This window comes from Eleutherodactylus coqui, chromosome 1 (genome assembly GCF_035609145.1).
Source record: "Eleutherodactylus coqui strain aEleCoq1 chromosome 1, aEleCoq1.hap1, whole genome shotgun sequence".
Lineage (NCBI taxonomy): Eukaryota > Metazoa > Chordata > Amphibia > Anura > Eleutherodactylidae > Eleutherodactylus > Eleutherodactylus coqui.
This window is the reverse complement of record NC_089837.1, coordinates 216,438,660-216,463,736: the sequence shown is the minus strand read 5'-3', so window position 1 is coordinate 216,463,736 and position 25,077 is coordinate 216,438,660. Positions and strand designations below refer to the sequence as shown.

At 46.0% G+C, this 25,077-nt stretch overlaps 1 protein-coding gene across 4 annotated transcripts in view; it reads left to right on the top strand.

Moving 5' to 3' along the window:
- PTPRK (protein tyrosine phosphatase receptor type K) overlaps positions 1-25,077 on the top strand; it is a 374,180-nt gene that overhangs the window by 145,188 nt on the left and 203,915 nt on the right. The window lies entirely within an intron of this gene.

Genomic DNA, 25,077 nt, shown 5'->3' with positions numbered 1-25,077 from the left:
CCACCTGGGTTGATGACTTCCCAGGTTCTCGTCCAGTAACTGATTGTACAGTATTGAGACTGTGTGTCTAGGGGTTTCCGTGGCACAGCATAGTTTCTCGAAGGGAGTATAGCTCGTGTTCCATCCCGAGCTCGGTTTAATCTTTATTAGGTAGCTACGTATTTGAAGGTATTGCATCCATGAGCCCGGGGGGACCCCCCGTGATCCTCCCATGGACCCCAGGTCTCGCATGCCTCCAGGCTCTACCACTTCTCCCACCCTAGCCTCACTTTCTACTGGTATGAACCCCAGTCTACGCGTTGATAGTGTCGCCGGGATTTGAGGGTTCCCAACTAATGGTGTGAGAGGCCCCGGAACCCCCATCCTGCATCCTCCCCTCCATGCTCCCAGCATTGTTCGTATCATACTTGATGTGTCTGCCTTCCCCCAATTAGTATTCCCTGGAATCCAGAAAACCCCCCTTATCTCAACGACATTGTTTTCAGTCTCTATCTGCACCCAGAGTTTGTCTGTCTTGTGGTGGAATAAATCTAGGATTAAGGTGCCTATGGTCGCTTTATGGTATAAGCGCAAGTCTGGGAGTCCCACCCCCCCTTTTCCCTTCTGTTTTGTGAGACTCTTGTAGCTGAGTCTTTTGGACCCTCCCTTCCATATGAACCTGAGCAGTTGACTTCTCAGGCTGTTGAAGAAGCTACTCGGGGGGTTACATGGTGCAGTTTGGAAGATGTATAGTAATCTTGGAAGGATATCCATCTTGATTGTGTTCATTCTGCCAAACCATGATAAAGGGGCACCCGTCCATCTCTCCAGATCCCCTTTTAGGGTTGTTAGAATAGATTTATAGTTAAGCTCATATATCTGGGATAGGTCTGATGGGATATGGACCCCCAGGTATTTGAATGACTTGTATTTCCAGAGGAATGGGAAACCCGCTGCTAGGTCATCGGCCTCCCTTCTGGGAATCGTTATGTTGAGTATCACTGACTTCTGAGCATTGATTTTATAGTTACTGAGTTTGCCAAATATTGTAAATTCCTGCATGATGTTTGGAAGGCCTATTCGGGGTTCAGCCGCGTAGATTAGGAGATCGTCCGCGAAGAGTGAGGTTTTGTGTTCTTCCCCTCCCACCCTTATTCCTTTAATCGAGGGATTGCTCCTGATGGCATTAGCTAGTGTTTCCATCACTAGTATATAAAGGGTAGGGGACAGGGGGCACCCCTGGCGCGTACCGTTCTTGATCTCAAAGGGGTCAGATAGGTTACCATTGACCCTGACCTGTGCCGAGGGGCCTCTATATAGTGCCATAATCCAAGCTAATGTCCTGGGTCCCATTCCAACTTTCTGAAGTGTCGCCTCTAAGAATCTCCAGTTCACCCTGTCAAACGCTTTTTCTGCGTCGACAGAGAGCAAACATAGCGGTGTCTTCCTTCTCTTTGCCCAATCTATCAGGGACAAGGTCCTAACGGCGTTGTCTCTTGCCTCCCTTCCCGGTACGAAGCCAACCTGATCCCCGTGTATAAGTCGGGGTATCAGGGTGCTCAGCCTGTTTGCTATGAGTTTGGAGAAGACTTTTAAGTCGCAGTTTATGAGCGATATTGGGCGGTAGTTGCCACACGCTAGTGGGTCTTTTCCCGGTTTGGGGATTAAAACTATGTGTGCTTGCAGGGCCTGTGGAGGGAAGGGGCAGCCTCGAGACACCGCGTTGAAGGCCCTCAAGATCATGTCCGAGACCAAGCTCCCACATACCTTATAGAATCCTGGGGAGAACCCGTCCGGACCTGGGCTCTTCCCCTTTTTGATTCCTTTCAGTACCCGAGTGAGCTCTTCCTCCTCAAAATCTACCTCCATGGCCTGGGACTCCTCCGTAGAAAGGTGTCTCGTTACATGGAGCCCTAGGTACTCCTCTATCTTTTGTTTATGTTGGATGTCTGGTGCCCTCTGTGCTTCGGGGATGTTATACAGTGTGGAGTAAAATAGACGGAATTCTTCCATTATTTCCTGTGGGGAATGGACTCGTTTCCCTGATGAGGAATTGATGGAATGTATGTGTGGAGGGGCCGATCTAGGGTGTAACGCTCTAGCCAACCATCTGCCACTTTTATCACCATATTCATAGTAGCCGGCTTTGATTTTATCTCTTCTAGCTAGGGCTTTTTGATCCAAGATGTCTAAAATTTTGTGCCGGAGTTCTGATATTTCTGTTTGTAGGGCCGGGGTTGCTTGGGACTTATTTGACGTTTCCTTAGCATTTAAGTCCTTTATTAGCTGGGTCAGTCTTGCTGTCTGGTCTTTTTTGATTCTCGCTCCATGAGAAATGAACACCCCTCTCAATACGCATTTCAAAGTTTCCCATTTTATCGGGGCGGATGTGGGGTCGTTGGCATGGTCTATCTTGAAATTTTCTATTGTTTGTTTTATTTCGTTTAGGCAGGCCGTGTCTTTAAGCAAATGATCGTTAAGGCGCCATGTGGGTAGCTTCTTTTCTATACCCCCAGGACCCATGGATGCAAACACTGGGGAGTGATCTGACCATAGAGCTATGTCTAAGGAACACTGAGGATCCCCGTCGAGCAAGCTATGTGATACAAATATGTAATCAATTCTACTATAAGAATTATGTGCCACGGAATGGAAACTGTAATCGCGCTTACCCGGGTGGAGAGTGCGCCACAGGTCAATCAGGTTCATACTCGCTAACGTTTTCTGAACCCTACGGATGGCTGGTCTGGTGAGTGCCGAGCGTCCCGTGGAGGAGTCTAGTCGGGGGTCCATACACATGTTGAAATCGCCTCCCAGTATAATCTGGGTCCCCTCTGCAAAGTCCACCAGTCCCCGAAGAGCTCTGGAGGCAAAAGCCACCTGTCCTTGATTAGGAAAATAAAAGTTAGCAATTGTGAGGATCCTGTTATCGATTGATATCTTAAGAAATATATATCTCCCATCTGTTCCTATCTCTTGAGACAGGATGACAGGTGTTATGGATTTGTGAAATGCTATGGAGACTCCACAGGTTTTATTCTCCGGGTGTGTGGCATGAACCCATAAGGGGTAGAATTTGTTTTTCCCACATTCCGGAGTTCCAGAACGTGGGAAGTGTGTTTCTTGCAGCATGGCTATCGTGACCCGTTTCCTGTGGAGCCTATACAGCACCTGGTTCCTTTTGTTAGGACTGTTGAGCCCCTTTGTGTTAAAGGAGCATACGTTTATTCTCTCCATCCCGTCATGTGGGGAGGTGGTATTGTGGGTCGGCGAGTACCCCTGGTTGGGATCTTCTTCTTTCGGGACACAACCTAGATTGGGGGGAAGGAAGGGTCAAACACGAGGGTAAAGGGGAGGGGGAAAATAAGGGGAACATATATCCACTTATAACATTTTGAAATCTGGTCATTTCTGGCATAACGTGTGGTTCTAAACTAACTCTCAACATTCGACTAACGTCTTTGCAGCAACGCATTGCTGCGGTCCCTAGCGGGGGAGCGACTGAGTCCGGTCGGGTCTGGGTTCGGGCCTCGTCCACCCTCCCCACGGCGGCTGAAAAACATTGTGTAGGGCATCCAATCCTATAAATCACTTAGGTAGCATGAGGATAAAAGATAGAAGAGGGGGGGGAAGAGAAGAAGAGGGGGGGGGGGGAGGGGGAAACACCAGAGATATAGATGAGAGGGGCGAGTCAAGAGCAGAGAGGGGCGGGCCCCCCCGCTTTGTCAGTTGGAATCTGCAGCCGGTCCCGGAGACACGGAAGGCGACGCAGCGTAGATTTCGGGAGTACAATGTCCGTGTTTTGTCGGGGACACCTTGCTCTTAGAGGACCTTCTATTCCCGTAGTGAATCTCTTGGTCTTTGGGTCCGAGCTGAAGTCTTTTAAATTATCTTATGATTGAGTCCATCATAGGATAGCGAGTCGGTGATTCTCTGCTTTCCTTTGGGTTGTTTCGTGTCCTCTTTGCTTTCTCTAGTCGGGGAGTATCCTGTTTGGGGTACTTTATCTGTGGGCTCTTGGTTGTTGGTCTCTATCGGTCTCACTTGGTCTTCTGCGGTAAGTGTCCACCACTTGCCACTGCCCCTTAGGTGGGGTAGTTGTGGGGTGACTCATTTTCTGCCATTCCGGAAGTGTGACCATTGGCAGTTTGAGGACCGTGAGGAATTTAGGGAGGTCTCCAAGAGATCTGAAGGTGGCTGTCTCGCTTCCTCTTCCAGCGACTAGTTGGAACGGATATCCCCAGCGGTAGGGAATCTCCCTCTCTTTTAGGAGTGCGAGTAATGGTCTAAGGGCTCTGCGTTGCTGTAACGTTTTCCTGGAAAGGTCGGGAAGAAACAGCAGATTTCTACCCCGGAATTTGATCGGTCCATTGTTTCTGATCTGGCGCAATATCTCCTCTTTCTCTTTGAAGAAATGGATTCGGCAAATCACGTCTCGTGGCTTCCCTGGGTCTATGGATTTTGGGCCCAAGGCCCTGTGGATCCTGTCAATTTCTATTATATCGTTCGGGGGTCTACTAAGGAGTTCACCGAAGCATTTGGTGGCCCAGTTCTCAAGGTGTTTATTTTCAATTTCTTCACTTAAACCTCGGATTCTAATATTATTCCGTCTGTGACGGTTCTCAATATCGTCTAGCTGGGTAGCTAGCTCTGCAATTTGGTTGGCGTGTTCGCTTAAAATATCGTGGTGTTCATTTATATATTGAAACATTTGTTCTTGTGTTTCTTCCGTTTCCTGCAGGCGGTGACCCATATGCTGAATTTCTTTCTGCAGGGATTCCAGCGCGGTCCTTTGTGAGGAAGCGAACTGTGCAAAGTGATTGTCTAGGTCCGCCTTGGTGGGGATTGATCTGAGGTGTTCCTTCCAGTCCCATTCATCTGTGGTGTTTTCTTTAGTTTGTTTGGGATTTCTCTTCTCTGCCTGGTCTTGGTTCATAATTGGAGTCTGTGTGTCTGTTTTCTGTGTGCTTTGTGGGTTCTTAGCATCAGTTGGAAGTTTAGCATAGCTGTGTTTATCCTTGTCTATGTTGCGCCTGCTTGGTTGCGGTGGGCTGTTGCTCTTTTCTGCCCCCCTTGATGGGCCCCTGGCTGGGGAGTCTGGCTGCCTCATTGGGCTTTGTGTGGTGGCCTGGGGACTTAGCATGTCCTTATTCTCTCCCCTTCCAGGGGGTATGGGTGAGGGTCCAGGTGTGGTTGCCCACTCCTCCCCCCCCTCCCAGGTATGGTCCCTGGGTGAGGGTGACCTTTCTGTGCTCCCCCCTGCACTGTGGGGTCTTGGGCTGGCCCTTCTGGTGATGGGGGGGCTAATGTGCGATCCCTCCCCAGTGCCTGTGCTGTTCACTGTCCCCCACCGTGACTCCCGGGCTCCCGCCGCGTCTCTCCGCACCCGCAGGCCTCTGTGCACCTCCACTTCCGGTTCGGAGGTCATGGAAGATGGCCGCCGGACCCTGACTTCCGGCGCGGCTCTCCGCTCTCCCGGCTTCGGCGTCGGCTCCCGGCTCCTCTCCACCGCTGGTAAGTGGATCTCTGGACGTGGGCGGAGGTCCGGAGTCACCGCCGGGGGGGTCCCCGGTACTGCCTGTGTACCCGGCGCGCGGGATGTTCGCGCGCATTCTTCCGGCGCCATCTTGCCTTCCTCCGTTCCCACCGCTCGGTCCGCTGTACCTTGTGGGCTCGTGGGATCTTCTCCTCTTGATGGGGAGCCGTCTTCTACGTCCTGTCCTGCCGCATCTTCTGTTCGGCGTCTTCTCCCCCTCTCCTCCGCTGCTCCCTCTGGGTCTTTTGGGATCGCTCCCTCTTCTCTCGTCATGCGGCGCTCGCCGCCGGCGGTCATGTAACGGTCCAGGGGCCCGGAGTCTTCCTCCCTGGACCTGTTAGTGTTGGTTCCCCCTCTTCTCCTTCCCATGGCTGCGTTTGGGGAGTCTTCAGGTGGTTGGATGCCTCTTTTTCTGGCTTTATTTGCCGCGGGGAAGACGGAGCGCAGGCACCTCACGTCTTAACCCTCCATCGGTCAGGCCACGCCCCAAGCGTGTGTATTTTTCATGTGTGTATGCAGCATGTCTTTTTTTTTTTTTTTTTTTTTTTTTTTTTTGGTGCGTTTTATGCGCCATTATAGGCTATGGGATTTGACATAAGCAGCAAATATGCATGTACAGTGGATATAAAAGGTCTATACATCCCTGTTGAAACGCCATGTTTCTGTCATTAAAACAAATCTGACAAACTGAATAATTTTTAGATTTACTGCCACCTTCAATGTGACCGGTTGTCTGTACAATTCCATTTAAAATTAAACTGAAATCTTTTAGGGGGGACCCCCCCCCCCCCTGCTAAAATGTGCTTGCATAAATATGCAGACCGTAAAACGAATAGTTTGTTGATGTACCGTTTGGCCTTATGACAGCTCTCAGTCTTTTTGGGTCGGTGTCTATCAGCATGACTCATCTTGACTTGGCAATCTCTGCCCATTATTCCTTGCAAAAGGGCACCGAATCTGTCAGATTGCGAGGGCATCTCGTGTGTAGCGCCCTCTTCAGGTCACCCCACAAATCTTCAATGAGATACAGGTCTGGTCTCTGGCTGGGCCATTCCAAAACCTTGATCTTCTTCTGATAGAGTCATTCTTTTGTTGATTTGGAGGTATGCTTTGGGTTATTGTCATGCTGAAAGGTGAAATTCCTCTTCATTTTCAACATTTTAGAAGAGGCCTGAAAGTTGTGTGCCAAAATGGGCTGATATTTGGAACTGTTCATAATTCCCTCCATCTTGATTAAAGCCCCAGTTCCAGCAGCAGAAAAACAGCCCCATAATGCTGCCTCCACCATGCTTCACTGCGGGTCTGGTGGTTTTCGGATGGTGTGGAGTGTTGGCTTTGCAGGATACATACCTTATGAAATTATGGCCAAAAAGTTCCCCCTTGGTCTCATCAGATCATAACATTCTCCCACATACTTTTGGCAGACTTGATGTAGGTTCTGGCAAAGCACAGCCAGGCTTGGATGTTTTGCTTTATTAGAAAAGTCTTGTGTCTTGACACCCTACATCCCAGCGCAAACATATGAAGAATATTGGAGATGGTTGTCACTTGCACTACACACCTAGTACTTGCCTAAAATTCCTGCAGCGCCTTTTATATTGCTGTGCGTCTTTTCATCAATTTTTGAGGGACGTTCAGTTCTTGGTAATGTCACGGTTGTGCCAAATGTAATCCACTTGAAGGCCGTCTTCACTATGTTCCTTGGTATATGTAATGCTTTGGAAATGTTTTGGTCCCTTTCTAATGACTGATACTTTTCACCAATCAGATCCCTGTGATGTGCTGTAAGCTCTTTATGGCTTTTACTGAAAACTGTAACTAAGAAAATGCCAAATATAAGAGGGTGTTCACACTTATTCAGCCACATCATTTTAGTTTTTGTTATTTTTCCACCTTTAATGATATGAGTTTATTTCACAGTGGAATTGTACAGATCTAGGGTCACATAGAAGGTGGAAATGGATCTCAAATTATTTATCTTTGTCGGATTTTGGTAATTTTTGTCACTGTACATACGTATTTGCTATGCACTGTGTATTGTACGCGTGTGAAAAATACGTGAGTAATACGTTGGACGCACGCCCTGAGGGCGCTATTACGTGAGTGCCATTGATGCTGATAATTTAGAGTTAATTGCTGGGCTGCCCCTGGACTTGCAAGTTTAGCCTGACTGTTTCCTCTAAACCGTGAGCACTAGTGGCAGCGGCTATCCCCCCTTCTTGTGACATACCCAAATTTTAAGGCAATGTCCACACTCTAGTTTTCAGTTTTGCAAAGGTATACCTTTACTGCAGTGGTGTCTGCTGAACATGTACGCTCTCGAAAGTCTCATGAATACGTTCTCTTATGTGTTGCCCTCATGGGAAGGATGACATGGTAATACATTATTAGGCTAGTATCTGTAAAGTAAAGCTAGTACAGTATCGGCTCGTTGAGTCATCCATCCCTTACTTCCCAGAGCTTCTCTGTAATGTATCTGAATCATATGATATATCTGGTAGCTGTGTAGAAACAATCTGCTGTGCTTCCGTTTAGCTGCAGCGGGATCCCTAGTGCACGATTTGAAATGTGATTGCTCAGTACACAAGAGCTCTCTGGCTGTGGAAGGAGCAGACTGGAATTCATTCCATTTGACAGCTGTGAATTGCATCAGGTTCTCACAATTAAAGTGGGTGGATGCACTCCAGGGAAATGAACACAACTGGGCAGGGATCGCATTGCATTTCAGCAAAATCAAAAGGGCAGACCAAATCATACAGGCAACATAGGCATTATTTTAAACTGGCTTAAGCTCCAAAAGCATATGCTTTCTTGTCTTAGCGCTGCTGCCTGTGTAGGTGTCTTAATGCTTGTGCATTAAGACTTAAATGGCCACCCCAGCACAAACACATCTTTCCATCCATGCTCCCTGACCGGATTGCCTGTCACATTCTGGAGGTCCTTATGTATTTCAGCCACTCCTATGCAGTGCAGCCTCTTGTCTGATACTTATCAGGTGCCATCATCTTGATGGTAAAAAGTTTCTTTCATCTTAATGCCGTCTTGCATTAGCTAAACGCTATACCATTTCTGCTTGCTGGGACACAGTTTAATTATCATTGTCTTCTATATTCACTTAAATAAGTTACATAATACAAATCTACAGTCAGGAGGATGAGCTGTGATCTCCTCTATTATAACTATGATCATCAGTAACTGTAGCAGGTGTGCCTTGTGTCCCCCTTTTAGGCAGTTTCTGTGATGTAGTCCATGTAACCGCATCACAAAGACTGTGAAATTGACTCTCTTCTGACAGCATAAACATGAATAAATCTGAGCTGGTCAGAATTTAGATCACATGACCATCTGAGGCGAAAGAGGCAAGGAGCTTATAATTAAGAGGCAAGGAAAGGAATAAATAACTAGGGTTACAATAGCTCACTATACTGGGGGCTAGCTACATGCTGAATGAAAAAAAAAATCACTGGAGTGGCCCTTTAACAGCTATGACATTTACTGGCAACTATACTGGTGTGACCTGGTATGACCATATATGTGAAGGCCACATGACTGAGACGGGAGACTTAACTTTACCGTAATTATTATACAGATAAGTTAGTTCCTTCAGATTAGTAATATGTAAGTTTAAGAGTGGCCATATTTCCCTAACCAGCAGTTTATAGCTGTGCTTTTGAACAAAGAAGGGAGGGAATGGTGACCAAAGGGAAAGTAAAAAGTGCAAGTTACATTTGGAAGGTAGTCCTTTTCCTGGGAGAGATCCAGCTGGTGTAGAGTCTTGGAGATTATTCAGATGAGCATGTCCAATTTTGGCCCATGAGAGGAAAAATGGACCAGTTTTAATCCATGTGCGTATCTGTCTTGCATTCAGCGTGCTTTGTGTCCATTTTTTACATCCATGTCTTTTTTTTTTCTTTTCTCTCCTTGTGTGAACAAAATGAATGAGGCCCAATTTATTTCTAGCATTGTTTGGCAAGATCCATCAAAAGCAGTGTGTCAAGTGTCACCTATAGGTAGCTACTCTTTAGGTCAGTGTTCCGCTAATATCCATGGTCAGGTTTCAAGGCTCCTTAATAGGTCAGACATTGACTTACAGGTTGGATAACTGTAGGTGACACTAGTGTTTTCTTCCTTCTGGAGGAGAGCTAATTTGCATAGCAATTGTAGTTGAGAAAAAGATGGAAAATGAGGCTGTAACAGAAAATACAAATAGTGGATGTAATGATGGCTCGTTAAGATTTGAGGAGTTGCGCTTAAATTGGCCTTACTCATTAGATGTATATCGGATAAACCTGCTGATTATCTCACGAGTATGGTTTTGTTGAGCTTCGAAGGAGAGTAGAATTGGGCACTTGACTTGCCTAATTCATTTGTTCTCGAGGAGATAAGCTGCCAGAGGGGTCTACCAGTGGCTTGGAGCCCATTTAAATGGATCAATATCATTTAGGTCATCATAGAATCATTTGAAACGGAGTGGTAATTGTTCCATGTGAACACGGCCGACGACTGAATTATGAACAAGCAGTCCTCTAGCACGCTTTGCCTCTATTCGGTGAGCGATTGAAAGCACAGGAGCGATACTCTTTTGGCCAACTGTTGGATGCTTAAGCTCTGGACAGTCGTCCCGTGTAAAACGACCCTTAAAGGGGTTGTCCCGCGGCAGCAAGTGGGGGTATACACTTCTGTATGGCCATATTAATGCACTTTGTAATATACATCGTGCATTAATTATGAGCCATACAGAAGTTATTCACTTACCTGTTCCGTTGCTAGCGTCCCCGTCTCCATGGTGCCGTCTAATTTCAGCGTCTAATCGCCCGATTAGACGCTCTTGCGCAGTCCGGTCTTCTCCCTGGTGAATGGGGCCGCTCGTGCTGGAGAGCTGCTCCTCGTAGCTCCGCCCCGTCACGTGTGCCGATTCCAGCCAATCAGGAGGCTGGAATCGGCAATGGACCGCACAGAGCCCACGGTGCACCATGGGAGAAGACCCGCGGTGCATCGTGGGTGAAGATCCTGGCGGCCATCTTGCTAAGGTAAGGAAGAAGTCACCGCAGCGCGGGGATTCGGGTAAGTACTAAACTTTTTTTTTTTTTTTTTTAACACATGCATTGGGTTGGTCTCGCGCCGAACGGGGGGCCTATTAAAAAAAACAAAGTTTCGGCGCGGGACAACCCCTTTAAGCTCTTTCCCCATTCAAAAAGCATGCTGGGACGAGCATGCATGTGCATGGCAGAGATTGGTAGAGGTAGCCTGTGTATGGCCAGCCTTATCGCGGTAATGTACACAAATTTATATTTGTATGCACAAAGCCATTTCAACTTTAACAAAAATTTGATTGCCAGTTTTAGATGACAAGCTGTTTTTGTTTTTTTTTTGTTTTTTTTTATTCTTCCTTTCTGGTATGAGACTGCCAAGATGTGTGGAGGTGCTAAAGTGTTGACAGACATGAAAGCACAGAAATAAGAGCGCTTCAGGGCTAAGTCAAACCTTACTTTTAAGACAGGCAGGATTGGGAATCCAAACGTATGTGCAAAAATCGAACTATGCTGTGCCTTTTAAACGTTGACAGGAGTGTAAACTGATTTGACCTTGTTATGTCACTGTAACCTTTATTACGCTGATTTGTTGGGGGGGGGGGGGGTAATTTGAACCTTATAAATTCTATGTAGAAGCCTGCACCTCTGCCTGTTTGTCAGCACTTGTCTGATTTGTGGGCTCCCCCCTTATGAGATTATGGGCAAGCTTCCCTCTAGATGCAGCCACTAATGAGTGCACTGTGTAATCAGTCTGAAAGATATTTGGATATCTTCTTATGTTCCTTCCGCTACTCACATCTACTTTAAATGGAGATTAAGTAGTGCTTTCCTCCCTCATTATTGCTATTACTTTTCTATTGGATAAATACACATCACTATTGGTAGAAAATAAAACCCACACAAAGGCAAATACTGATGACATACGGTTGTGATGTCATCCGTAACACTTCCTTAATACGAATCTGTGTTACAATATGCTCGTCTGAAACTAGTCTTATAGGGAAGCTTTTATGACTGTTAGAATCGGGCATGGTGTAGGAGTTATTCTCCATTCATTGCATTGTGGGAATGCGGAGTAAATGGGCAGCCAGAAGATTCACCTTACATTGATATCAACCTTAATATCCTTTCCCTCCGACATCATGACAGCATACACCTGGAGGTTGCTCACCTGCTGACCTGATGGGACAGGAAGAGGCAGAACATAAAAGGCACCTCCCCTCCACCAAACCCCAGTGCTTTTCCTGTCCCTCCAGGACAGTAGCGGCAGAGCTCCAGCGATGCTGTCCCATGCCGGTGGTTCCAGGACTTACCGATGAGCGGCGGCATCTCTTCTGGCAGCCCTGGTTGCCCCAGTGGGAAGTACCTCATCTGGGAGCTAACCGGGGACTGCGTGGGCCTGGGTCCAAGGACGGGCTTTCCGGCACCACCGCAGCCGTCAACCAGGTGGCGGCCGCCATCTCTAAGATATCATCTTCTGGCAGCCCCGGTTGCCCCAGTGGGAAGTACCTCATCTGGGTGTGAACCGGGGACTGCGTGGGCCTGGGTCCAAGGACGGACTTTCCGGCACCACCGCTGCAGTCAATCAGGCGGCGGCCGCCATCTCTGGGTCCCGGCTGTAGTGTGACGCCAGACGCTCCGCAGGAGGGCGTGGCCTCGACGGAGCACACAAAGGGGGCGTGGCCTGGCGCGGCTTGGCGCCATATTGAAAATTTAAAGCCCCTGCACCAGGAGAAGTCAGCTGGTGTTTTTTCTTTTCACACTGGGAATCAATTCTAAGGACAGGAATGGATCCCACAAGTGCAGGATGTCGGCCAAAAGAGGACCCAGAGAATCTCCAAACTGTAAGTGGTCCTGTGGGCCAACCTACAGACACCTGCACTACACTTCCCTTACTAACAGAGCTCTCCCTTGTCATGTACGACAGGGATACTGAAAAACCTAGGGAGGCTAGGAGGAGAAGTAAAAAGCGTCCAGTATGCTTAGCAAAACTTGATGACTCCTATTCTAAAACATTATGCGCTTCCTGCTCAGCGAAAATGCTGCAGGAAGAAAAATCTTCCCCCATGTCCGAAATCCAGTCGGTTGTCAGTGAAGAAACAGTCCTACCTCTCGGACCTCCAACCGGGGCCCTTAGGGGCCACAAGAAGGTCTGCTCCGGCAGTGTTAGAGTCCGACTCTGACATGGCGGAAGAATTCGATCTTGGGGAAGTGTCGCAGGGGGAGAAAAAATATCATCTCGTTTTCGAAAAAACACTAACAGAGAAACCTTGCACTGTGCAGGACGTCATGTTGCGAGTCTGCTTCCACACCGTAAATCTACATTCCCTGTAAACGCCACACATAAACAATTAATCCTTAATGATTGGAATTGTGTGGATCAAGCTCCGTTAATTTCTAAAGAATTTTCGGAGCGTCCTTTATTTGCAGACAATGAAGTGGCTATCCTTGAGGAGACGCCAAATGTTGACACAGCTATCTCTATGGTGTCTAAAAGAACTGGGTACCATCTGAGGATACGTCCCACTTAAAGGACTCCATGGACAACAAAGTAGACCTGACCATGCGTAAGGCTTGGTCCATGTCCAGTCTCATTATAAAGCTAATATTGCGGCCACCTTGGTGGCTCGCTCTATGGCGGTTTGACTGGGTGAGCTTCTACGGTCCGCTTCGGAGCCCGCGGGGCGGCTAGTCATCAGACTCCGCAAAAAGCGCCTTTATTCCATGTCCCTCGTCTACAACGTACGTGGGGAAAGGAAAGACTGGAGGAAGGGGTAAGGCTCTTACTGTTGTCCCTCAACCTGCATCTTCATGCCCAGTGAGCAGAAGATTAGTTCATTTGTGCACTAGTTGGAGAAACATAGCTACTGACGGTGCCTACCACACGCTGGGAAATGATCCTAAGGACAGAAATCGATCCCACAAGTGCAGGCCTGGTGGTGGAGGGGTACAAGATTTGAGCTAGAATCCCGCCCTCCAAATAGATTCATTTTAACCTCGGGGGACTGTGTGGGCCTGGGTCCAAGTACGGGCTTCCGGTTCCACCGTGGCAGTCATCCAGGCACCAACCCTAGAGCAGGCTCTACTTAAGGGTGAACAGATCATACTGGATCTCAATGCAGTTATCCCCATCCCTAAGAGGGAATGGGGGGAAAGGGTTTTTACTCCCCTCTCTTTCTGGCTCCCAACCAGATGGCTCCCACCGATGGAGACTATCAGAACCCCAACCCCCCTGATTGGTAGGGATAACGTTATGGCTACGATTGACGTAAAGGATGAGTATTATCACATCCCCAATTATGTCAACTCACAAAAAGTTCCTAAATTTGCGCTGAGAATGGCGCCTTCCCTTTGCAATCTCCTCTGCTCCACGGATCTTTTCCAAAGGGGTGATTGAAATGGTAGCCTTTCTGCACAATCGCAGGATTATCATCGTCCCCCATCTGAAAGGGGGCACAGCTCAGTAGATGGTTCCCTGCTGGTGGCAGATTCCCTCACTATTCTGAGGTCACACTTGGGGTCCACGCTTCAGCTATCTAAGGGTCTGAGCTGGATCACTAATGATTTGAAATCCAACATGGATCCGGACACCAGGAAAAAATTCCTGGGAGTCATTTTGGATTTTTGTCTCCAATGTCCGTCCCTTCCTCCTCTAAGGAAACAGCTCATTCTAGAGAATGTTCTGCTCTATATAAAAAAATCTACAGTTTCAATAAGAGGCGATGCGGATCCTGGGGCTAATGACTTCATGCATTGGAGTGGTTCCCTGGGCCCAGTTCCACAGCGGTGATCTCCAGACACTTATCCTTCAGAATGGGGACAAGTCAGTCCTCACTTGACAGGACAATCTCTATTTCCACTAGGGCTAGATCCTCACTCCGCTGGCAGTTGTCCTCAGACAACCTTTCAATGGGGACCCCGCGATATCGGATGTCAGCGCCAGAGGGTGAGGGGTCACCTTTGAAGGTGGCCATATACAGGGTACATAGGACTCTCATGAGAGATCCAGGTTATCTAACGTTAGAGAACGTAATGAGGTTTGGGAAACCCGACGTAGCCTGCAAACCGTTTAGGGATGAAGCATGTGAGGATCTTCTCCGATAACATGATGGCAGTGCCACTCATTCACCACCAGGGTACCACAAGGAATACTCTACTTCAGCATTTGGTGGGGAGGATCCTTCAATGGGCGGAACTCACAACTACGTCACTGTCGGCCTTCCATATAAAAGGAGCCGAGAATTCAGCCGCGGGCTTTCTAAGCAGGAAGAAAGTGGACGCAGGAGAGTGGGGACTCCATCCCGAAGTGTTTAGCCTACTCGGGACAAATAGGGGGTACCCGAAATAGTTTTGTTTGCGTGCAGCGCAAATACCAAGTGCCGTCTTCCCTTTTCCCGAGACTCGGAGAAACAAGCCTTAGGCACGGGCGCCCCCTCTCACCCCTGGGTTTGGGACTTAGCTTACGCTTTTTCCCCCTTTACCCCTGATTCTGCTCCTCCTAAGAAAAAGGCTGTCAGTAACTTTAGTAGCACCTTATTGGCCCAAAAGACCTTGGTTTCCTCTCCTGAGATCTGTCAGTAGGAGAGCCTCTCCATCTTCCGCCAAGACTGGACCTATTGCTGCAGGGTCCTCTCCTTTACCCGGAGGTTCACAAGTTCAGGCTTACAGCCTGGATCTTGAACGGGTAAAATTCTTAGAAAAGGGTCTATCATCTAACGGGGTTTCCACTAATTGCGAGAGCCTTATGCCCTCGACGGAAAAGATTTATTCCAAAGTCGGGAAAAAATTCTCAGAATGGATGGGTCAAGACATCCAATCAGACATTCGTAAAAAATTTAAATTTCGTCCAGGCAGGCCCGGATAAAGGGTTGAGTCCAAATTCCCTCAAAGCCCAAGTAGTGGCTTTAGGGCATTCTTTGATCTCGCGCTTGCTGAGCACAAGGGGATCAGGAAATTTCCTAGAAGGGCAAGTAGACTGCATCCATTTTTAAGGCTTACGGCGCCCCCACTGGGATCTGACTATAGTCCTTCAGGCCTAAAAACCTATCCATCGCCTTGCTGATGTACAAGGTAGCCCACCTTGTGGCAGTTATGTCGGCTATGTGCGTGGGTGAAATCCAGGCCCTTTCGCAAAGGGCCCCATATATGACTATGCACTCCCGATGAGATCGTATTCTCCTTAGACCCTTCCCTCCAACCCAAAGTCTTGTCAGACTTCCACGGAGGCCAGCCAATAGTCATTCCAGCCTTTGTCTAAATTTTAAAAACGAAAAGGAGCAGAGGCTCCATAATCTTGACGTTAAAAGAGCTGCATTAGCCAACCTTGAGGCAACGGAAAGTTGCAGAAAGACTGACAAACTTTCGTTCAATTTCAGGGGCAGGCCAAAGGGAAGGCCACTTCTAGAGATTCAATAGCCAGGTGGCTCAGAAGAGCCATCCAGGAGGCTTACAAGGCCAAGGGCATTCCTCCCCCAGAAGGGTTGAAAGCCCACTCTACTTGGGCGGTGGCATTTTCCTGGGCAGGAAGAGCGCACGCCTCAATCGAACAGATTTGTAACGCAGCCACATGGACTTCTAGTCATACGTTTATTAAACCTTATAGGCTGGACATTAAAATCTAGTGAGGATGCAACCTTCGGGAGGAAGGTGCTTCAAGCAGTAATCCCTCCCTAAAAAAGCCCATGCCAGTTATTTGGTATTCCTCCAGGTGTATGCTGTCATGATGTCGGAGGGAAAATGGGAATTTTTCTTACCGATAATTCCCTTTCTTGAAGGCATCATGACAGCATGCGGGCTCCCCCCCCCCCCCCCCCCCCTACCGACATGGTTACCCTTGTTTGTCTAACACATGAGGTAATGTGTATGCTTATGATTTCTTTGTCTAAGGTGTGTGGTGCCAATAAAAACACACCTTCTGGTTAAGTATACGGTCACTGTGGTTATTTGGAACGCACTGGTGTTTGGTGGAGGGGAGGTGCCTTTTATGTTCTGCCTCTTCCTGTCCCAGCAGGTCAGCAGGTGAGCAACCTCCAGGTGTATGCTGTCATGATGCCTTCAAGAAAGGGAATTATCGGTAAGAAAAATTCCCGTTTTTGAAGTTATATTTAAAGAAAACAGCAACTGCTTACTTCTTTTACAAGAGCTTTCAGCTACAGACCTTTCTACCTAGTTCCAAGTTGTACAGCATATTACTTGTGAGGGGTTGTAGCTTTAAACCATAACCTCCCCCATTCTTTCCATCCATCTGTACAACATGCTGTCATACCACTTCCATATTTAGCATTTCCTCCTATGCAATGACAGAAAATAATTGTCATTCTGCTATACTTACATAGCCTACAATACATAGATTGAACTTGGATTATCAGTATATATGCATGTAGTTCTTACCACAAGCTGCAATAAGTAGTTTATGTTAAAACTATTTTTTAAGATTTTTTTTTTTTACTTTTCCGTGTCACTATATACATTAAAAACAAATCTGGGAATCACGCCGTTTACACTTTGTACACGGAATGGAATAATAAACCCATATTTTTGGTTCTGGGGAGATTATTGTTTAGTGCTCTTGTCATTAACCTCACAGGAAGGATTACAGTGAAAGGTGACATCTATATGTAGATAACACAGGAGTCACCAGTCACAAAAGGTCATGGTCACAGCTATCTTCCTCCCCCTTCAAGCACTGTGGACAGATTAGAGCCTGTCTAGAACTAGTGTTCTACACTAGAACACTGTCCCATAGAAGTCAGTGAACAGCTCCAGTGTACAGGTTCCACTAGTCCATGTGGCTGTTGTAAAACATATCTCATGGAATCTTATGCTCTAAACACTTTTATAAATATAAAGAACGACACTAAACCTTATTTTGGATTAAAATGTCTGCGGCGTTTATTTCTTTAAATGGTTTAAACCAAACTTCAATAAATAATCAAATATATATACCAACTGCGTAGACTTTGCCCTAGAAGCTCCAGTCTACTAATAAGACATTCAAAAACATTCAAACACCCGCAGGAGGTGGGCAGCAACCCTGTCAGCCATGCCCCCCCCCCCAACCAAAGCCGCAGCTCTCTCGACCATACCCTGTAAATTCATATTAGAGATGTCTAGAGAAAGTTCTGATAATGAACTCCATCATCCCTGCAAAATCATTGTAAAAAAAAAAAAAACACCTAACTCCCTGTGGCGTACCAAAAAACCACCTAAAATTGGTACCCACTTCTCTAAGGCTCTATTAATCTTTTTCCTCATCTTTTCCATGAATAAAAAACGTGGGAAGGACCACACTAATCTAGGCACGATTTCAGAGAGCACTAATGTCGTATCTGAAAAATTAGACTCGACACCCCATAGGTGTCTCCGAATGTCTGCCACATGCTCAATCATCCGAATGTCTGCCACATGCTCAATCATCCGTTTAGTACCCAGATCATTGCCGCCCAGATGTACAATGATGATGTGAGACTTAGGAAGTATGTTCACCCTCTTGTCTAATGAGGGCCACTGTAAACCCCGTACACCAATCCCAAAAATTCCTAAATGAGAAGCAGCCAAACCCAGGTTACCCATATAACCCCACTCCATCGCCCGCCGATGGGCCCAATAAATAAGAGTGACCAACAATCCAGACTATTAATTTTCTCTACATGCCTAAAATAAAACAGACACATAACAATATCACAATGCAATGTTCTCAGGGCGCACATATAATTTGAAACGCCCAGAGTCCCATCTCCAAATAGCGTTCTCACTCATCCCGCATCTTACTCTTTTCAGATCAGCGAAGCTACAGAAGCTGCGAGACGTGACCTTGAAACCTTTTGCACCTGATTGTATCCAAACATTTTTTTAAAATTCCCAAAAATTGAAAGCAAGATAATGATGAACCATCCGCATGACATAGCAAAGACCCTGTCTGAATTGGACGGATCTCTAAAAATCTTCGGAGAGCCTTCACTGGGCAAAGCTCCTTACGTGAATTTTGAAAAATGCAAAGCCACACCCCCTTTCCCACTCTTTCAGTTTTTGTTTTAGGCAACAACACTTTAATGAAGTCGCCATGCTCAGACACATCTGAAATATGTAACCGGTAGTATACCCCCTTTGACGCCGCTAGGAACTCACCAGCGCGCAACGCCCCAAAGTAGGCCGGCAAAAAGGCCAGCTGAAACGACCTCCTCTCGAAATGTGACGGTAACGCATTTATGAATGTCATTGAAAAATATAACTCGTCCCTCAAAAAACGAGACCTCCTACAATAGCAGCGATGAATTAATAAGTTATGATATTTTAAACGGGGGAGGAAAAAACAAAAATGGGGGGGAAAAGAGCCATGTCTTTAAGGGGTTAAAAGGTGGTCAGCACTATTCTTGCATTTTATAAAGGTTCCAATTTCATTTACAGCTTCTGTCCTTGTATCAGAATCTACACACTTCCATTTGTGAAAGTTGTTAAGACCATACGTATCACAGTTAGCCCTGCAGCATTTGCATCAATATGATGTCCTTTAAAATATTAACTAAATGTAATTAAAACTCTTTATTGAAAGTGATGCTTTGAATTACTGATACGCTTTAGGCTGAGATACCCTTATTAAATGGCACAAAAACTTGTTGAAGCCATAATGTCATTTTTGTCGCAGCTACTGGTAGTTCGGGGAACTAAAATAAATTACTCTTTTTACCTTTGAGCTGCCTTAAAATAACCTTTAATGAATGTAAATTAAAAGTAATCAACTGAATAGCCTTCATGCTCAGAATACCATTAATGAAGCTCTCACTATTCAAATGTAGATATTTTCATATAGATATATTAAGTGAACTCAATAATTATTGGCATCCCTCAGCATACCGTGTTAAATAATAAACCGTGAACATATTTAACCCTTTCCAATCCACTGTCTGACGTCTAAAGACATTATGATTTAAGGCTGTACAGCTCCGATGTTGGAAGATGTCCGTCGGGGTTGTCTTACTATATATTTCCAGCCTCTCTGCTGCTGGAGCCTATCCAATGTGTCACCTCATGCAGTACTGGCTTTAGCCAGCAGATAGCGCCGTTTTATAACAGTAAAAGAGTAAGCCCCCTAGGAAAACCAGGATACAAATTGGATTGGAAAGGGTAAAAGGGAGTCGGTCAGCAGTTTTGAGAGCTTGGGGAAGGAATAGTGGAGAGGATTCTAAACATGCATTTTACTAATGGTGTTGTCATACCATCTTCCTTATTTGCATATTACCCAGAGGAGCATTAGTGGCCTTTTGAGTCTCCTTACTCGCCGTCTAGGTGCTCTCCTTTAGGAGACAAGATAGCGTTTCTGACCCCTGTTTTCATTACTGCTTCCGCACATACCACTTCCGCAAGAGTCCCGAAAGTGTTCCCTCAATCCAAAGTGCGATGTGCTTGGAGTTGCTCCATAGCTCCTCCTCTCTGCTCAGATTGGCAGCTGCACAGTCCAACCAGGGGACCACTACAGAGTCCAAACTGCTGACGGACTCCCTTTAAAATGTTCCTCAAAAATGGTGCTGGACGTTGAGTAAAATTCAAACCATTTTCTATAAAAGCATTGCTTTATCTTAACGGCAGTAAATAATGATGGAATCCGCATCTTTGTTCACATGGGTTGACAATGCTGTAGGCTTTCCGCTGCAGAAAAGCCATAGCATTTACAGTATAAGCAATGTGGATGGGGTTTTACAAAATGTCATCTGCACACTGCATACTTCAATCGCTCAAATGAAGGGATGGAAACTGCAGCAAGATTTTCCTTAACGTATGAACATACCCTTTACGCCTCTTTCACATGGGCGAGAAAATGGCACGATTTTCTTGCCATATGACGGTGCTACAAATCACACTAATGTGAAGCCCATGCTTTTCAATGGGTTCCTTCCTTAACATTAGTGATGATTTGTAGGCTGCTACATTGCGAGGAAAAAAAAAATCACGGGTTGCTAAACATTATTGCGATTTGCGATATTTTGTAGCCCATGTTTCTCTATGGAGTCTTCCTTTCGCATCGCACGAAAATTGCATTTCGTGCAGTGTTATGCAAATTTTTACAGTAGGAAATCCTACTGTAAAAGCCCTAAAATAAGCCCTAGGTACATAGAAAAAAACAACAAAATACCAAATACATCACCTAACGGGTGGCATTCACTTCACCGCATCTTCTCTACAGGTCCTGATATTGCTTGTTTTCTCTCAGCGCTTCCCAGTCAGAGGTTCAAATTCTACGCCTACAAGAAGCGCTGGCTGTGAATGCTTCATCTGTAGCGCTCAAGAACTGATCACAGCCATTCATTGAATGGCTGCGATTGGTTCATCACATGCTGGCTCTGATTGGTTGAGCCGCGGCAGTCAAGAACCAATCACAGCCAGCTCTTCCTGGAGGCGGGGAACTTGAACCTCCAATCCAGGAAGCGCTGGCAAAAGACTAAAGACACGTGCTGGGGAGCTGCAAAGAAGATGCGGCGGAGTGAGCAGTGCCTATTAGGTGATGTATTTGTGTGTTGGGTTTTTATTGCAGCTAGGGCTTATTTTTGGGGTAGGACTTATATTTTAAGCTCCCAGAAAATCCTGGCAAAAAAGCGCTACAAAGTCGCAATATCTCCTCGAGAAGACAGTGATATTGCACAGACCATCGATGTGATATTGCTGCGATTTTCATGTGCCGATATCGTTTCGCCCATGTGAAAGAGGCCTTACAAAAATGCTTCTTTTTTTTTTTCTTTCACTAAATTGTGTTATTTACTATGACTATTTCCTGTTTTACTGGTTATATACATTAGGTTACAGTAATGTCAAATCCCATTGCCAGTTTAAAATTAAACCAAAGTTTGTAGACCTGCAGAGATCCAGAAATGTTTACACAAATAATGTCAATTAAATTAAATATTAAGCACAACTGGGGTATTCAGGGCAAAGAAAAAAGACTAACCTAATCTTCATTACATGGAGGCTTTTTGGCGTTCTGCGGAAGAGCCTTTCTCATTTCAAGCCACAAAATGTTGATATGAGACAAATGTGTAAAAAGAATTGTGCATTATTAGGGAAACAGAACTGCTTTCTTCCAAAAACCAGTGTCATATCTGTAGATATGTTATGCGTGGTGGTAACATAAAGTGGAGGACTGTTGTACCAAAAGTATAAAGGCAAATTTTTTGCTCCATGCCCCCCAATATGTGGTGGTGATCGGGTGAGGGACTGTACTTTCAGGTCACTTGTCATGGTGCTGGCTCATGTTCCTCTTCATGGTGGCTGTCTGCAGTGCCACACCCCAAGCCAGTCAGTCACACAACACAACCATTGATTCCTACATATACTTGTTGTATTGTCTGAGCTCCTCTGTGCTGCGGAATACGTTGGTACTAAATAAATACATTTTCTTATTCTTATTACTCTTGATTGGGCGTCACTGCCTAGGAGTCTATAGCCTCTTGTAGAGCCTCTTGATTGCTTTTTCATGGGCTTTACTTGAATCCCTGGGACAGTTCTAAGGTCTATCAATAGGAGCTAGCTTTGCCTGGCCATCAGAAATAGGCATCAATGCAGGAAAGTTACCAACTGGTCATAGAAACTTTTAACAAGGGAGCTGAGCTCTAAATATGAACTTTATATATTATTATTGAGAATTTCCTGCATTTGTTTTTTTTTTTTTTTCTCCTTCCATGTAAAAATTAGTATGGATTTTTAGGCTGTGTTCCACTGGACGGAAATGCCTTGGAAATCTAGCAGCTTGGCTGCACGGAAAAGCTGTAAGATTTCCGTGGGAGAGCTGCAGCTTCAAAACCCGTGGCATTTTGTTGCAGGTTTCGGAGCAGTTTAGCCGCCGGCATTCTGTTGCGGCTTTCTCTCCCCATAAAGAAAAGTGAAGCTGCAACGAGAAAAAAAGGAAGAATGGACATGCTGCGGCTGTCAATTCCACACTACCGGTTCTGCCCAGCTTTGCCACACCGTGTGGACGTGACTTTTGCAAAATCTCGTCTACATGGCTGGCTAATCCTGGGTTTAGGAGCGGCAGGCAGATTTGCCGCACATATTTTCCGCGGCAAATCTGTCCTGTGTGAACCCAGCCTTAGTCCATCACGTGTTTTCTTCACTCCACACGTGTATATAATGCCGAGCTCTGTCTACATATAATGTATGCTGCGATACAGGGCGTTTGCCTAAAACAGGTCTGCCTTTTTCTAAATGGGTGCTTTAATAAAGTTTGGACTTTTTATGCTTGGAAGCTGGAAATGTTTTTCTATTTGAAACCACTATATGCAGCCCTGTGACTGGGAAAGTGGCTGTACTGTGGGATCTATAGCAGTCATTCATTGCAGCTGACATAAAGCACCCACACCTTGCAGGAGGACCTGAGGGTGAGTTCTCACATGCAAAAAAGTTGTATCTGTCCTTGTCTCCTTTTACAATCCTCACCTAGTTTTGGCTGCATGTGTGAACACCCCCCAAGTGTCCCTCTAGTATGGCAGTCCACTGGGAGGTTTCAGAAAACAAAGTGCTATGACATTTAAAGCATGCTTAACCTATCTCATCTTCTGCTTACTCTCGTTTAATAAAGCTAAAATGAAATACTTTATACACATGCTCTAAAGGGAGTCTGTCTGCTGGAACAAGTTGTGTAAACTGCAGGCATGATGTTATAGAACCGGAGGAGCTGAGCAGACGGATATATAGCTTTATGGGGAAAGATTCAGTAGAACTTGTAGTTTATTCATTTATATCTCTGCACATTCTGAGCTGAACAGTCCAATGGGTGGGCTTAGCAGTGATTGACCGCTATCTGTGTATGACTATGCGTATCAGGGGAACTGCCAATCACTGATTGGACCGCCCATTGGACTGTTAAGTTTAGGATGTGCAGAGATACAAATGAATAAAATACAGAATTTTTTCACCATAAACTATATATCAATCTGCTCAGCTCCTTCTGCTATTTAACATGATGCCTGCAGTTTGTACACCTTGTTCCAGCTGACACATTCGCTTTAAAGGGTGCCCGATCTGGACCACTAAGGGCTTATGTCCCCAGGCAGGTTTTGACTTCCGGGATCCACGTGGTGTATCTGCGCAGATGATCCGGAGTTCAAGCCACCCATAGTCTATTCATGAGCGCCTTCAGCTTAATTAAACCATGCAGGTTTGTTTTCCGGACCCTTCAGTCCAGAAAACAAATCACCGCATGCTGTGTTTTGCTGCGGGGACAGTTTTCATTAAAGTCAATGGAAGCTGTCTGATCTGCGGCACACCCGGAACTGTCACTCTGGGTGTGCTGCAGGTCCTGCGGGAAAGCGGGAGATTTAAAAAAATAAATAAAATCTTCACTGCGCATGTGCAGGGGTCGTGCAGGCTGACGGTCATGCCCACATGCACATAAAAGATGTCGAACGACCCGTACGTGTCCAGACAGTCTTCATGCTGTGGGCAGGGTGGGATCCCGTAGTAGGGATCCCACCGGGGGAACCCGACCCGCCCGTGGACATGAGGCCTAAATCTACTTCAGTTGTGATGCACAGCTTCCTGTTAGCGGCTATTTCATACTGTGCACAAGATGATTGTAATTTTCTTCAATGGCTTTACAAATTGCTACCTATGGCTGACTGCACACGACCAGGTCAGAGTCTGCATGCGGGAGGCCGCAGAGGAATCAGACACTGCGCCCAGCTGGCATCTGCGCATTATTCTTTTTTTTTTTCTGTACTGCGGATGGTCTGCATGGCGAGCTGTTGGACATGTACAGTTTTTGTTTTTTTTTTTCTTCGAATCCCTGCTTTTCCTGTGCCATCGCTAGGTCATGACGTGGGTACACACTACTTTTCTGCAATGTAATTGCGGAAGGGCCGCGGGGTCGGACGACTTTCCGCTGTCTGTGCGGAATCCGCACTAAAATAGAGCATACTGCGATTTTATTTATTCCTCTGTAAGCTGAAAATCACAATTGCTTTCTCTTGTGTAGGAAAAAACACTTTTCTATAGCATGCTATGAAAGGTATTTGCTGCGAAAATCCAGAGGCGGACGTCCGCTCTACATTCCGCGATGCAAATCCGTCCGTGTGCCGCCGGGCCTAATGCTTTGTACAGATTTCAGAAACCTTTCCATACGTGTGAAAAAATATGTGCTGCATACGTTTTATAGCTTTTTATTTTGTGTATTTTATCATATATTTTAGCTATAAAGGGCTTCAGGGGCCTGTGTACCTTATCTGTCAGAAGCAGATGTGCCTAGACTTCCGACACTGACTATTACTGGGAATCTCTGTTTAGATGCTGGCTGACTCGGTGGATGACCTCTGTTCAGCTTATTTTATTATAAGCAGATCTGATAACTCTGCCCAGAAATTGTGACAATTAAACCATTTCCTGGTCTTCCATTCAGAGATTGAGAGATAATGGCATATTTCGGTTTGTAGATAGTTGCTTTTGCCATAAAATCTTACTGTATCACGCACGATTCACCTGCAAATGACTGAAATGGGACCTGTTCTAAATGTACACTTAAAATCTTACACCGCTGTCTCCATTTAT